This window comes from Dipodomys merriami, unplaced genomic scaffold, assembly GCF_024711535.1.
Source record: "Dipodomys merriami isolate MVZ:Mamm:240054 unplaced genomic scaffold, mDipMer1.0.p SCAF_2, whole genome shotgun sequence".
In the NCBI taxonomy this organism is placed as follows: Eukaryota; Metazoa; Chordata; class Mammalia; order Rodentia; family Heteromyidae; genus Dipodomys; species Dipodomys merriami.
This window is the reverse complement of record NW_027203381.1, coordinates 61,995,089-62,010,682: the sequence shown is the minus strand read 5'-3', so window position 1 is coordinate 62,010,682 and position 15,594 is coordinate 61,995,089. Positions and strand designations below refer to the sequence as shown.

At 38.8% G+C, this 15,594-nt stretch overlaps 1 protein-coding gene across 6 annotated transcripts in view; it reads right to left on the bottom strand.

Moving 5' to 3' along the window:
- Lpp (LIM domain containing preferred translocation partner in lipoma) overlaps positions 1-15,594 on the bottom strand; it is a 694,821-nt gene that overhangs the window by 588,661 nt on the left and 90,566 nt on the right. The window contains exon 4 of one of the 6 annotated variants that reach the window (XM_070029814.1): positions 5,859-5,918. The exons of the other annotated variants lie outside the window; for them this stretch is intronic. The gene's annotated coding sequence lies outside the window, so the exon portion shown is untranslated. The remainder of the gene's footprint in view (positions 1-5,858; positions 5,919-15,594) is intronic. 6 annotated transcript variants of the gene reach the window in all.

Genomic DNA, 15,594 nt, shown 5'->3' with positions numbered 1-15,594 from the left:
ATGTACTGAATAGTCACAAAAATAGCTCAGCAAAAGGACACAGAAAAAAAAATCCTGTGCTCTTTAGAATTGACGTGTTTTTCCCTTGCTCTCTCTGCCACTGCTTCTATGACCTAGTAAGGCACCATCACTGGAGAATGGAAAAAGTGCTAAAGAAAGTCGAGACCTAGGGTTGAGTATGCACTGTCATTTTTCTAAAAATGACCCTAGATGAATACTGAACTCAGTCTCCCTCTCTGTAAAATGAAATTCTAAGTTATTTATCTACTTTGTGGGTAACATGTGAGTATGTGAGTGTGTGTGTGTGTGTGTGTGTGTGTGTGTGTGTGTGTGTGTGTGTGTGTGTGATATGAGGATATCAAAAAATATACAAATGTATTTTGGTTAAGATAAGTTTTTTTTTATTGTACCAAAACTGGGCTTAAACTCAGGGCCTTGCACTCTTCCTTGGTTTTTTTTGTTCAAGGCTGGCACTCTACCACTTGAGCCATACCTCCACATCAGCTTTTTTGTGGTTAACTGGAGATAAGAGTCTCACTGACTTTCCTGCCCAGGCCGCTTCAATCTATTATCCTCAGATCTCAACCTACTAAATAGCTAGTATTATATGTGTGAGCCACCAGTACCTGGTTGAGATAGAAATTTTTAAATTTCAAATCCTTAAAAAAAAATCTTACATAAAGTAGATCTGAGAACTAGGTTACAGAAGATAAGTTAAGACTTTAAAACCTGAGGCCATCCAGCAAAATCAACTTCCATAAAATGAAATGTCACAGTACTTACCTGTGAGTGGCTGGATTACAGGTGGATTTCATTTTCATTACTTTCATTATTTAAAAACACAATTTGTTATATCAACTTAATTATTCATTGATCTTATTAATAATCAGACTTATGCTGGAAAGCACTATCGGGAGTCAAGCTGCTCACTGGCAAGGTGAGATGAAGAATTCTCACGTTTGTAGATCACCCACATTGACTCTATGACGTCACACCAGCCCCCATGGCACATGTGGCCTTTTTGGTGCACCCACTTCCCTCAGATAGAAAGCCCAACAGGGGAGAAACACCAGAATCCAGCACAGTGTCTGACACTTTTTAACACTTATTCAATATTCCTAAATTAAGAAATGACCTTTCTAAGAATCACTACAGTAACAAAGCCAGCTATACCTAAACCAATATTTTAATGATGAAGATATATACGAAATAAAACATTACTCTTTCTTAATAACATTAAGACTGGGGAAAAATCTGCAACCATTAAAATGGCCTAGCTCTATATCCTGATATAAATGCATATATTTATATAAATGTATATATTTATTTATTTGTTTATTTATAAATTTATATGTACAATAAATTTATATTTATGTCCATAAATGTCAAGAGTTGAACATTGTAGCACATACCTAAAATCCCAGCTACTAAGGGCCATTTCTCAAAAGGATCATTTGAACCCAAGAATTCAATTCCAGCCTGGGCCTCAAAGCATGCAGAACAGCATGTAGCCAATCATAAAAACTGTAAATGTGTCATTCATATATACGTGCTGTATTTGTCCACTTATATGTAATATATACATATTATCTGAATATCTTTGTAATTAAGAGAACACAAGAAAGAGACTAAAGAAGTTATTTCTAGGAACTTTAACAAGTATTATTACTGCAGAATAAATCTGGCAAGGTTTTCATTTTCTTCTTTGTACTTTCTTGTCCCGTTCAAATTCTCTTTAGTGTTTGGAAAATATTTTTCTATAAGTAATAAAGCTGCTTAAAAATAAAATACAGAACTATAAACCCTAAAAGCAAAACACAAAAAGAATACTTACACAAAAAGAAAGAGAGAGACAGAGAGAGGAAGGAAGGAAGGAAGGAAGGAAGGAAGAAAGGAAGGAAGGAAGGAAGGAAGGAAGGAAGGAAGGAAGGAAGGAAGGAAGGGAGGGAGGGAGGGAGGGAGGGAAGAAGGAGGGAGAGAGGGAGGGAGGAAGAAGGTGGAGAGTAATTGTGGAGGTGGGAGGGAAGGGATGGTGGGGGAAAAACAAAGGAGGAGGCAACAATGCTCAATAGAAAATGTACTCAACACCTTGCTCATGTAATTGTAACCCCTCTGTACAGTATTTTTACAATAAAAAATGTAAAAAAAAAAAAGAGAGAAAGAAAGAGAGAGGGAGGGAGGGAGGAAGGAAGGAAGGAGAGGGAAGGAGGGGAGGGGAGGGGCAGAAAGAAAGAAAGAAAGAAAGAAAGAAAGAAAGAAAGAAAGAAAGAAAGAAAGAAAGAAAGAAAGAAAAGAAAGAAAGAAAGAAAGAAGGAAGGAAGGAAGGAAGAGAAAGAGAGAGCCTACCAATCCCTTCGTTTGGCCATTTGCACACAAATGTTATTGCTTGGTCTAGTCAAACTTGGTTTAAATGAGACACAATATGAAAGGAAGTGTGTGTGCGCTAGAGAAAGAAGAAAAGATTTAAGCTGGCTAAACATATACTCTTACACTCACCTCCTCTCATCCTCCTCCTCTTTCCTCTTTCCTCTTTCCTACTCTTTCAAAGAATCACCTCTTCCTCATGTTTTGTAACTTAGCTAAAATCCAGTACTACATTGTAAGGACAGTGAACGTGAATATAAAGACAACTCCAGGCTTTCGATGCCTTCCTATAAAGGAGCAAGAGCTCCTGGGCCTCTCAGAAGCAGGATTCCCACAGGGAAGAGGTGAGCCCCTTCCTTCTCACCCTCTTGATGGGGAGATGATTTCTGGCCTGGTCCCTCCCAGCCTACACAGAAACCCTCCACCATATTCCACAAGCACTATCTTCTTAAACTTTGGTTCTACCAATTTTGACTGAAATGCTGTTTTCCTCACAGCTGTTGTTGAGGCATAGTCACTAAAAAAAGACAACCAAGCACTCCAAAAATATTAGGTGCTTAATCATGGTACAGCCATGAGGTTCTCTTTGGCACTGTAGCAATGGTGCCAGTATCTATTTTAGTTCCGCTTCAATGCTGATAATAATAATAATAAATAATAAAGTCAGGCGCGCCGGTGGCTCATACCTGTAATCCTAGCTAGTCAGGAGTCTGAGATCTAGGTAATTGTAGTTCAAGTTAGACTAGGCATCAAAGTCCTTGAGACTCCATCTCCAATTTGCCAGCAAAAAGACAGACCAGAGGCATAGCTCAAAAGAACTGTGCGTTAACACAAGGCTTTGAGGTCAAGCCCCAGTACTGGCACAAAGAATAATAAGAATAAATAACAGTAACAGTAAACAGCCCATCTACAAGACACACTGGTCTTTCTACTAGTTATTAAAATTACAAACAAGTAAATTCCTTTCTCTAAGCATAGAAAATCCTTTATTATTAAGTATTGCTAAACTTGGGGTTCTAGAGGTGATTTTCTTTTCTTTTCTAACTCTGGTCCATGTTTTCTAAATTTTCTACACTGAGAATTCTTTTTTTTTTTTTGGTTGGTTAGTTGGTTTTGCCAATGCTGGAGCTTGAATTCAGGGACTGGGTACTGTCCCTGAACATTTTTGTTCAAGGCCAGGGCTCTACTACTTGAAGCATAACAACTCCACTTCTGGCTTTCTTTTAATTGCAGATATGGACTTTCCTGCCTGGGCAGGCTTTGAACCACGATCCTCAGATCTCTGCCTCCTGAGTAGCTAAGATTACAGACATGAGCCACTGGCCCCTGGCTTCATTGTTTTTATACTTCAATGAAAAGAAAAAGAAAAAGACAAAAAGAGGATCATTGAAAAAGACACATCACATTAACAACCAGCACCATGAAGAAGGCAGGCTCTGCCCCCACTGTGTCAGACAGGAGCCTTCTTTGCCCATAAACCTGCAGGGACTGGCCTGTAACTAGGTCACCGGATTTCGCTCTCTCACCAGTAGATCTTTCCAAATGCTCAGCAAAGCTACCAAAAGCTCAGGAGGTAAACTCTTCTCCAACTGCTGTGATGAACTAAAAGTAACACATTTACTCAAAAAAAAAAAACAAAAACAAAAAACAAAAAAACATTCGGGGAAGGTTTCCCATAGTCTTAGCACAGTAGAAAACTGCCAAAATTAAGAGGCTGCCACACCCTGCAGATGCTGACAGTACTAGAAGGGAAGAATTATACACATGCGTAAATAAGAATAGCTCGAAGTACAATGTGGTAAGTTCTAAAAGTGTTCCCGCTCAAAGCAGTGCAGCAGTGCTAGGAAAGGGAAGATGTTTTATTTCTGGCTGCTGGAATGATAAGGGCTTCGGGACAGAGTTAGCATTTCAGCAGAATGAGACGAGAAACAAAGGCAGATTGGGATAGCTTCCAGGTCAGGGCATGGTTCAGCTGGCCAGAGCTCAGGGACAGTAAAAAGTGGCCTCAATTTTGGAGAGAACAGTGAATGTCAGGCTTGGGAGTTTGGGAGTTTTTACAGAGCAGCGAGGCATAATTTTTCTGTATGCACACTGTGTGCTACAGTAATCCTTCACACTGAAACCATTCTTTTTATGTGCAATGGCACATTAGGGTAGTAAAACAATACAGTAAAGTGACTACAAGCAAATATCTGGGCTAATATGAAACAAAACAAGATATGCTCCACAGGAAGACTGTGATTGTGAAAACATCACATCTGGAAAATATACCCACCCACTTCATTGCTGACAATCTAGTTGGAGAAGGGCAGAACAGATTAAGGCAGAATGATCAGGGAAGATGGCAAAAGTATCAGTTGTCTTTGGGAGCCTCTCAGTGACCCAGTTCAAAGTGGCTCATTGTTCTCTTTAGGGGTCACTCCTTTAACACCCATATCTAGTCTTGGAACACCCCTCTGCAGCCTTAGCTTCCTCAGCTAAAATTAGCTCTCTGTAAGTAAACATAACATTCATTGGAATGATAGCATTTTAAGGGTTCACTAAAGTCACAAAGGGGGAAAAAAGCATACAACATCAGAAAAACAAAGGAGAAAAAAGAAATCTTTCTGGTCTAGAAACAGTGGATATTCTCTAGAATTCCTGTGGCCATTTTTTTTTCCAATAATGATACCACAAGTCCCAGTCCAGCCCATTCAAACTAGAATCTGGAGATGGGGAACCCTGGCATGCCTAGGAATAAAAAGGTTCCCAGGTGATTTTAATATGCAACCAGGGTTGACAGTCACTGCTAGAGATTTGGATAAAATGCTTAACAGAAAGTAAAAAGTAAAAGAAAAGAACCAACTTATTAGTGGTTCCATTATCACAGTAAAACTAGTAAAAACCCAGCTCACTGTAAGGTGTCTGTCTATAGTTAGGGAATCAGGTAAGGGCTTTTGAAATGAGGATATCTGGGCTCTCTGGGCCTGGTAGTAGATGCCACAAGAGAATCATGAACATTAGAATGCACACTGAGGGACAGCACTGGGCTTGCCACATTGTGATAGGATGGAGGAAAGGAGAAGTGCATAGAACTCTATCCAGCCCCGATGTTACAGTGCTGTGTGGGACACAAGCTTTGCAAAGAGGTAGACCTTCAACTGAATCCTAGCTTTGCCCTGTCAGGTCACCTAGCCTCCATTTCCATATTTGTGTATACAGTGAATGAAGACAATGTGATTACTGAGCAAATAAAACTAAAATGAAGTGGTGCTCGGATTGTATTCCATAACTAAGCTATAAACTATAAGCAAAAATGAGACATATATGAGAAAAAAAGCAATTTTCTATTTCATAAACCTGAAGAAGTATTATTTACATTTCCGATGTCAACTAGTAACCAGATTCTATAAACCAATGTCAGTGTGTTTCATGCACTCACTCACATCTCCCAGCAAATATGAACTGCCTTGTACTCCTCACTCAGTCTCATCTTCTCTTTGCTCAGACCTTACCAACAGCAGAACAGCCAATCTGAAAAGTGGTCTCAGGAGATGACAGGACCATCATTTGCACTGTGTAAATATGAGAGAATACCATGACTTGCCCAGGTCTACCCTCCAGAAGGCAATCAATGTTAATTAAACAGAGAAGTCATTAGATATCAGAAGAAAAGTATAAATACAACACAATTAATGACTTTCAAGCACTTTTACTCATAAGACATGAAATATGGAAAGTAAATACTTTATTACAGTTGTGCCAGGGACAGTGTTAGAGCCAAGACTAAAACCAGGTCTATGGAAAATGGGAGAATGGGGCTTTGAGTTTCGAGATGTAGTCAATAGTCAAGCTCCACACTTCTCATATGCCCCAGATACAATGCACATTGGTTTTCTAAGCCTCAGATTCCCTCGTTTAATAGATTGAGACTCCCTGACTTCCTCAAAAATTACAGGAGAGTGGGCTGGGAAGGTAGCTCAGTGGTAGAGCACTTGCCTTGCATGCCTGAGGCCCTGGGTTCGATTCCTCAGCACCACATAAGCAAAAAGAAAAAAGCCGGAAGTGGCGCTGTGGCTCAACTGGTAGAGCGCTAGCCTTGAGCTGAAGAGCTGAGGGACAGCGCCCAGGACCAGAGTTCAGGCCCCACGACCGGACCCCCCAAAAAAAAATTACAGGAGAATGATTGTATGGTGATCATACAACTGATTTGTAAACCAATGGAAAGTAGGTAAATATAAGAATTTTTTAAAATCTAGTCTGGCCTTGCATCATACAAATGTGTATACATTTATACTTCCATATACAAATATATAAAGATTCACTGATAGAAGATTTGACCAACTACCCATTTGGAGTAAATGCCAAATGGCTAAATGCTAAAAATCAATATCAAGCTGAAGTGGAGGCTAAAATCTATTATTGTCCTCATCTGAACTTCTATGATATATGAATAAATATAAAAGTTTTCCTGAGCAACAAATATTGATGAGACAAGTCAGCCATTCTACTTTATCTTCAGAAAACATGAAATTGTTCAGTAGGCCTTTGCCTTCAAAGATTCATGGCCTTAAGTAATACTAGATGATTAAAAATTAAAAAGTTTTAAATAGCCATTCTGTTTAATGACACAGGTGAATTCATCAAGCAACTCTATAAAAATTGTCAGTATTATAGAATCTAATTTCATAAAAATGTTATGATTCCAATTTATTTTTATAAATACTTATTAGCTAATAAAGAATAAATAGGGTTTTTCCCAAAATATCTAACCAATATATTCAATTATCTGAGATTTAACTAATGTAATATTTAGACAAACTATCTCTGTATTTGAAAATGCTTACTTGATTGTTTTATCCATAAAATAACTTTTGCAATCATCATTAAATATTAGAACATTGTACTCTCACAATAATATGCACCTTAATATTTCAACTGATTAGGAAAATCTCAGAATATAAAGTGTTGCTTTTTTAATTTTTTTTTCAAATCATAATCTTAGTTATTCAGGAGACTGAGATCTGAGAATTGTGAGTTGAAGGCAGACCAGGCAGACTAATCCTATGAGATTCTATCATCTCCAATAAACAGCCAAAATCCAGAAGTGGAGGCATGGTTCAAGTGGGAGAGCACCAAATTTCAGAAAAAACAAACAAACAAACAAGAACTCAAGGCCCAGAGTTAAAGCCCTAGAACCAAGGGGGAAAATAGTCAGTCAGTTAGGATGGTATTTCTCTGTGGTCCCAGTACTTGAGAGGCAGAGGTAGGAGGATCATAACTTTGAGGCCATATTAGGCTACCTATAAGACATGGTTCAACCCAAGTTCCATGTCATATGTTCAATCCTATTTGCAAGAACATATCGGAAAATTCACAATAAATCTTATACACATGTGTGTTCATTCTACCTTTGTTTTATGTTGATATAACAGTAACCAATGCAATGAGGAATCTTTGGTCAGCTCAAAATGATGATTATTATGCACAAATTCCAAGATGCCCAAGTAATATTGAGGAAGGAACTTAGCTACTTTAGCCTTCCAAATACTGCAGCAGAAGTCTAAGCCAAAGAATTATCTTTTGATCAAAAATTAAGGCAAAAGCCCAAATCTGTCTATCATTAAATTGTATGTCCACATGTCTAGATTTTGTGTGTGTATTGTGCCAGTCCAGGGGCTTGAACTCAGGGCCTGAATGCTACCCCTAAGCGTTTTTGCTGCTAGTGCTCTACCACTTGAACCACAGCTCCACTCCCAGCTTTTTTGACAGTTAATTGGAGATAAGAGTTCCCAGGCTTTCTGCCCCAGGCTGGCTTCAAACTACAATCTTCAGATCACAGCATCCTGAGTAGCTAGGATTACAGGCCTTAGGCACCACCACCTGGCATGTCTTTATTTTTAGTGGAAATATGACATGAAGAAAAACTAGACTTTTAAATGCATATATATCAAAATGAATTAGACACTCTACTAAGTACAACAGCTGAAAGAATTCCAGTCTAACACTGGAGAGAAACAGGTACACTCTCATCATTACAGTATTCATAAAGGGTTATGTTTATGGATAGAGTGTATGCCATGGCGGTATGACAAAATACTGTGGGCAAAAACTGAAGCTACTTGCCTGGAGTCTATGAGAGCTGGATGCTGGTGTCTCACGCCTATCTTCCTTGCTAATCAGGAGACTGAGATCAGAGGATCAAAGCCAGCCTGGCAGAAAAGGCCATCGAGACTCTTATTCCAATTAACCACCTAAAAACCAGAAGTCGAGCTGTGTCTCAAAGTGATAGAGAGCCAGCCTTGAGCAATAAAGCTCAGGGACAGTGCCTAAGCCCTGAGTTCAAGCTCCATAACCAACCAAAAAAATAAAAAAGAAAACCTTAGAGAAAGGGTAATGATCTAGCCTGACCTATAAATGGAAAGCACCATGCTTCATGGCTATCCACACCTGATTCTTAAGTCTCACTTCTGCAATGATTAGCTTTGTGAGCTGGGAACCTAACACAGAATCTTTGAATCTATATTTCTTCATCTGTAATGAATAACACCTATTCTGAGACAGTGTTGGAAACACTGTACAGGAATATAGTACAAAGCTTCTAGCTTACTCATGAGCAGAGTGTAGTATTTGTGATCTGTTCCTTTCATAGGAAGAATCCACAATGCAGATGTACTCTGCTAACTGCAGTAGTGCTTGAGCTCTGACATGATATGCATTGTTCCAAAGCAACCAAGATGCTTTCCACATCTCTATCAAGAAGCCGTGGCAAGAACATGACATAGGAAAGCCACCATCACGTTTTACAATTCCCTTGGTATGAGGTAGGGGTAAGCTAAGTGTAAGGATTTATCTGTATCTGAACAGTAGAGACAGAAGAGAGACTGTGGTGATGGGGTACAGAGCATAGCTAAGCCTTCAGTGATTTAAATATATAGGCATTTGTTCCTGTTGTGTATGGGTAAGAAATTACATTGCAAGAGGGTAGACATGCTTCAGTAACTGTTACCCTGGGTAAGATAGACAGGCCACATCCTTCACCTGAAGACTTGAGGAAGGATATGGAAGGAATTCTGCCCTCTGGATCTGGAGGATGTGGGGATGTTGTGCCTGTGGAACCAACCAAGAAATGTTCACCTTTAGATCCTTCTAATTCTTTGCCTGGTTCTTCTTTCACCATGCAATCACTATGATAATCAATTCCATTTCTGCAGCTTCTGAGGCAGAGTGAAAACACCAACAAGCCAATTATTGGAAGACCCTTGTTGAATATACATAAATGTGGCATTTAGTTCATCATGGGCTACCTCAAGCATCTGACTTAATGCTGACTTTCGTCCCCATCCCACCACTGAAACTTTGATTTGCTGTTTTTAAAAGAGGGTGGGGAGTTCCAGGTTTGAAATGATGAGGAACTGATGCAAATCATGCTGACCACATGATAAAGGGAGGCCCTGTATCAGAACCAGCCCACAGTTCCAAATCACAGTAAGAGACACCTACTGCACTGGCAAACTCTTAATGAATTCTTCCTGCCCATATAAGGGCACCTTTATCTGAGCTTTAGACTTTTCCTTTGTAGTTTTAGAATATATCATAACTAGTATATAACTTCTTGAGAAAAGGTGGGCAGATCCCTTTCTAGTTTAATGTCTTGCTTCTTAAATTTAAGGCTTAATGCATAGTTTTCTTAAACTTGTCACTTACTGAGAAAAACACATATGGCACAGACGGCCCTGAGCAAGATCCTAGAAGTACAAAGGTAACATGAGCATAGCTCAACTTTACTTAATGCAGGGTAGGCATTAGTAAAGATTAACTATTGAGTGTTCCAATACATAAATATCGTAAATATTGGTTTTATTGTTAAAAGTACTGGAAGTACTTCACAACAGAGAACTGGTTTAGAAAACACGTCACAGAACAATAGTCCATGGTGTAAATACCAAACACACATGGCCATGTGCACACACACACACACACACACACACACACACAAAACACACACATGCACGCACACGCACACACACATAACAATATTCATTATAATGTCATTTCAGATAACAGTATTACACGAGTTTGATTTCATTCCGTGTATGTGTGTGCGTGTGTGTGTGTTTGTATGGCATTTTTCCAAGTATTATACAAGAATGAATTAGCTGTATATTTAGAAAGAGTAAAGCATAATATTCTAGAGATAAAATTGGACATAAAACAAAAAGGAACTAACAGGCTCAGAATATTGAGCTCACTAGAAACTCCTATATTCTACCCAGATACTCAACACTTGAGTCCTTTACTACAAGGAGTGTGTGTGTGTGTGTGTGTGTGTGTGCACGCACACACGCACGCATGCATGTGCATGTGTGCACATGTGCCTTGCTAACTTAAGGAATGGAATTCTTTATGGGTGCCTCCTGGAGATGGGAATGTGGGTGTGGGAAGATGAGACACTTTCCAAGAAACAGATGTCCGTTGTCAGAGCGGCTGAAGGTGGAGCACAGCACAGCTGAGTGGTTGCTGATCAGCCACTCAGCTGTAGAAAACCATGGTGGGGTTCCAGGGAAAATCTTAAAATGAAAAAGGGGAATGCAGTACTCCTAAAAGCAGGCCTGAGCTTATGAGGTTCATGGCTTTTCCCAGGAGCAATTCCAGTATGGATTCCTGGGTGGTGAGCAGCAAAGATTAAATCACTTTTTAAACAATGACTTACAATTAAGCCTTACAATTCTAGGGAGGCCAAGAAGTTATATATAATTCTTTGCAAACATATTTATCTAATTCCTATACTAAAAGGAAGAATCTGTTGTTAAAAAAAAATCTATATTTGAGGGAGTGAACCAAACCACAAGCACTGCAGCAAGCTAAATGAGAGCTGACAACAAGAAGCTTGAAAACACTTAATAAACACCTACTTTAGGTCAGGTGCTGTGGTAGGTGTTTGCACCATGTTACAGAATGAAACAGGCAGTCTGTGTCTTCATATAGTTTAATTTTTAAAGAATTAATAATAATAATAATAATAAATCATGACGTAGATGTGGAATCTTGGCACCACAAAATATAACACTGGAGCACTAACCACTTAACTGTACACCAGTATTAATGGTATTAATGGATGTAGGGATGGGGTGATGGATTTTTTTTGTGTGATCAAATAAATTTGATAGCCATAGTAAGAGCTCTGATGAGTCATACAGCCAAGAAACAGATCTAAATTTGCTGAAACTACCATTCCACAAATATGTATGACCACAAAAAAAAAAAAGACTTCACGGAACACTTACATGCAATAGCTCAGAAAAGACAAACATGGCTATGTAATTAATGTTAAATTATCACCATATGAGTTCTATTTTGAAAAGACAGGCAAGATTATTGTGCTTTCTACAAAAATTTAAAACAAGCTATTAGGTGTTCACTCTTAAAGACTTGAAAATCTATTTATTTGAAATTGCTCATTCCCCCAAAAACTAGGCCAAAGAGACTTTGGTCTATTTTTTAACTTTCTAGGGAATTACAGGTATATAAAGCCAACCTACCACTCCTCAAAACTTCCCAGGTCCATTTGTGACCTAAAGTGAACAGAGCTCACCCAATGTAAACACAGGCAGTATGTGGAAGAGAGCACAAGGAAGACTCAGCAGGGAGAACAGAAGCTGGAGCAAACAGAGTCCACATGGTCACAAAAATGTACAAGGCCAAGTTCTCATAAACCCCATAGGCAAGAGTAGTGTCAGTGGAGCACAGGCAATGCCTAAGCGCTCTTTTGTTTTAAATCCCTTTTCTCTCAAACACACTAATCATTTATTGATGAAAGAAATGGATCAGTGAATAAACATGAAAAGTAAAGTTTTGATTTGAAAGTGAAGAGACTTGGGCTTTAATTTGTTCTCACACAGGACTTCTCTCTTTTTTCTCTCTTTTTTTTTTTCTTCTCAAGTATTCACTATCATGCTCCTCCATACCTAGTTATCATGTAGGTTAAAAAGTATTCATCGACACAACCTGAAGAAAGCAGCCAGGAACTGGGGCCTGCCCCAAACAGGCGTTACTCAAAGTCTAACTGAGCAAGCACAGGAGGAAAGGAAAAAAGAAAAACTTAGGAAAACGGAATGGCAGGGACAACAATGCATCTCTCTATACTTTCTCTTAATATAAATGGGCTGAATTCGCCAATTAAAAGAAAACGAACTGAGGACTGGATAAGAAAACAAGACCCATCCATCTGTTGCCTTCAGGAGACCCACCTCTCAGCCAAACATACAAACAAACTCAGAGTGAAGGGGTGGAAAAGGATCTACCAATCAAACGCCCCCAGTAAGAAAGCAGGTGTAGCTATCCTGATATCTGACAAAATAAACTTTTCATTAAAATCAGTACAGAAAGACAAGGACGGACACTACATATTAATAAAGGGAACAATCCAAGAGGAGGATATAACCATCATCAACTTATATGCCCCAAATATTGGTGCACCCAGATATGTCAAACAAATGCTCTCAAACTTACAGAATAAAATAGATCCCAATACGATAATACTAGGAGACTTTAACACACCACTCTCACCAAAGGACAGGTCTACCAACCAGAGGATTGGCAAAGAAGCTACCGAATTAAGAGAGGCCATACTGCAAGCGGAATTAACTGACATCTACCGAGTATTTCACCCTAAAACAACACAGTACACATTCTTCTCAGCAGCTCACGGAACTTTCTCCAAAATAGACCATATCATAGTTCATGCAAGGAACTTAAGCAAATACAAAGGGATCGACATAATCCCCTGTATCCTATCTGACCACAGTGGAATCAAGCTAGCTCTCAATAACAAAGCATACCGCAGAAATTTCTCCAATACATGGAAATTGAACAGCACACTCCTTAACAATGCCTGGATAACAGAAGAGATCAGAGAAGAAATAAAGCATTTCCTACAACTCAATGAAAATGAAAACACCTCACAAAGAAACTTGTGGGACACAGCAAAAGCAGTCCTGAGGGGCAAATTTATTGCCCTCAGTGCCCACATCAAGAGAATGGAGACAGACCAAGTAAATAATCTCATGTTGCAATTAAAACAGCTAGAAAAACAGGAAAAAATGGGACCTAAAGCTACTAGAAGAAGCCAGATAACCAAATTAAAAGCAGAGATTAACCAATTAGAAAATCAGAAAACCATAACCAAAATAAACCAAACAAAAAGCTGGTTCTTTGAAAAAATAAACAAAATTGATGGCCCATTGGCTAGATTAATTAAAAAAAGAAGAGAGGAAACCCATATTAATAGGATTAGGGATGCCACGGGAAACATCACCACACGTACCCAAGATATCCAAACAATTCTAACAGACTACTTTCAAAAGCTATACTCTCTAAAGGAAGAAAATCGGGCAGAAATGGATGCATTTTTAGAGAAATACAAGTTGCCCAAACTGAGCAAAGAAGAAGTTAACCAATTAAATAAGCCAATATCCTATAATGAGATACAGGAAGCTATCAAAAGTCTTCCAACAAAAAAAAGCCCAGGACCAGATGGATTCACAGCAGAATTCTATAAGACCTTCAAACAAGAACTAATACCCATACTCCTCAAGCTCTTCAGAGAAACAGAGAAGGAAGGAGCTATCCCAAACTCATTCTACGAAGCCAATATCACACTCATCCCCAAACCAGGCAAAGACCCAACCAAAAAGGAGAATTACAGGCCAATCTCCTTGATGAACACAGATGCAAAGATCCTTAACAAGATTCTAGCTAACAGAATCCAGAAACACATAAAAAAAATAATTCACTATGACCAGGTAGGCTTCATCCCAGAGACACAGGGATGGTTTAACATACATAAGTCAATAAATGTAATCCAACATATCAACAGAGCCAAGGTCAAGAATCACATGATTATCGCTACAGATGCAGAAAAGGCCTTTGACAAAATTCAACATTCATTCATGCTAAAAGCTCTGGAGAAAATAGGAATAGAAGGAACATTTCTAAAAACAATAAAAGCCATTTATGACAGACCAATAGCCAATATTATACTTAATGGGGAAAAGCTACAACCAATTCTCCTAAAATCAGGAACAAGGCAAGGATGCCCACTGTCTCCACTCCTCTTCAATATAGTCCTAGAACCCTTAGCCAGGGCAATAAGGCAAGAAAAAGACATTAAAGGGATCCGCATAGGAAAAGAAGAAGTTAAACTATCCCTTTTTGCAGACGACATGATACTATACCTCCAAGATCCCAAAAACTCCATCCCCAAACTCTTAGAAATCATAAATCACTTTGGCAAAATAGCAGGATACAAAATAAACCCACAAAAATCAGTTGCCTTCCTATACACTGATAATGTACAGGAAGAGAGGGAAATAAAGGGAGCAACCCCATTCACAATAACCTCCCGAAAAATAAAATATTTAGGAATTAACCTAACCAAAGATGTAAAAGAACTATTTAATGAGAACTATAAAAAGTTAAAGAAAGAAATTGCAGAAGACACTAGGAAATGGAAAGACCTCCCATGCTCCTGGATAGGCCGACTTAATATAGTAAAGATGGTAATACTTCCAAAACTAATATACAAATTCAACGCAATTCCTATTAAAATCCCAATGACGTACATCTCTGAAATACAGAAAACAGTCCAAAAATTCATATGGAACAACAAAAGACCTAGAATAGCCAAAACAATTCTAGGGGATAAAGACAATATGGGAGGGCTATCCATGCCGAACTTCAAACTCTACTACAGAGCTATAATAACAAAGACAGCATGGTACTGGCACAAAAACAGACCCGAAGACCAATGGAACAGAATAGAAGATCCAGAAATAAATCCACAGGCCTACAGCCAGCTGATATTCGACAAAGGAGCCAAAGACATACAATGGAAGAAACACAGCCTCTTCAACCACTGGTGCTGGGAAAACTGGGCAGCCACATGCAGAAAACTAAAAGTGGACCCCAGCCTATCACCATGCACCAACATCAACTCAAAATGGATTAAAGACCTTAACATTAAACCTGAATCTCTGAAACTACTGCAGGACAGAGTAGGAGAGACACTTGAACTAATAGGCACAGGAAGGAACTTCCTGAACAGAGTCCCAGGGTCACAACAAATTGGAGAGAGACTCGACAAATGGGACTACCTTAAAATAAAAAGCTTCTGCACAGATAAAGCTATCGCAACCAAGCTAGAAAGACAACCAACTAATTGGGAAAAAATATTTACCAGCAATATATCAG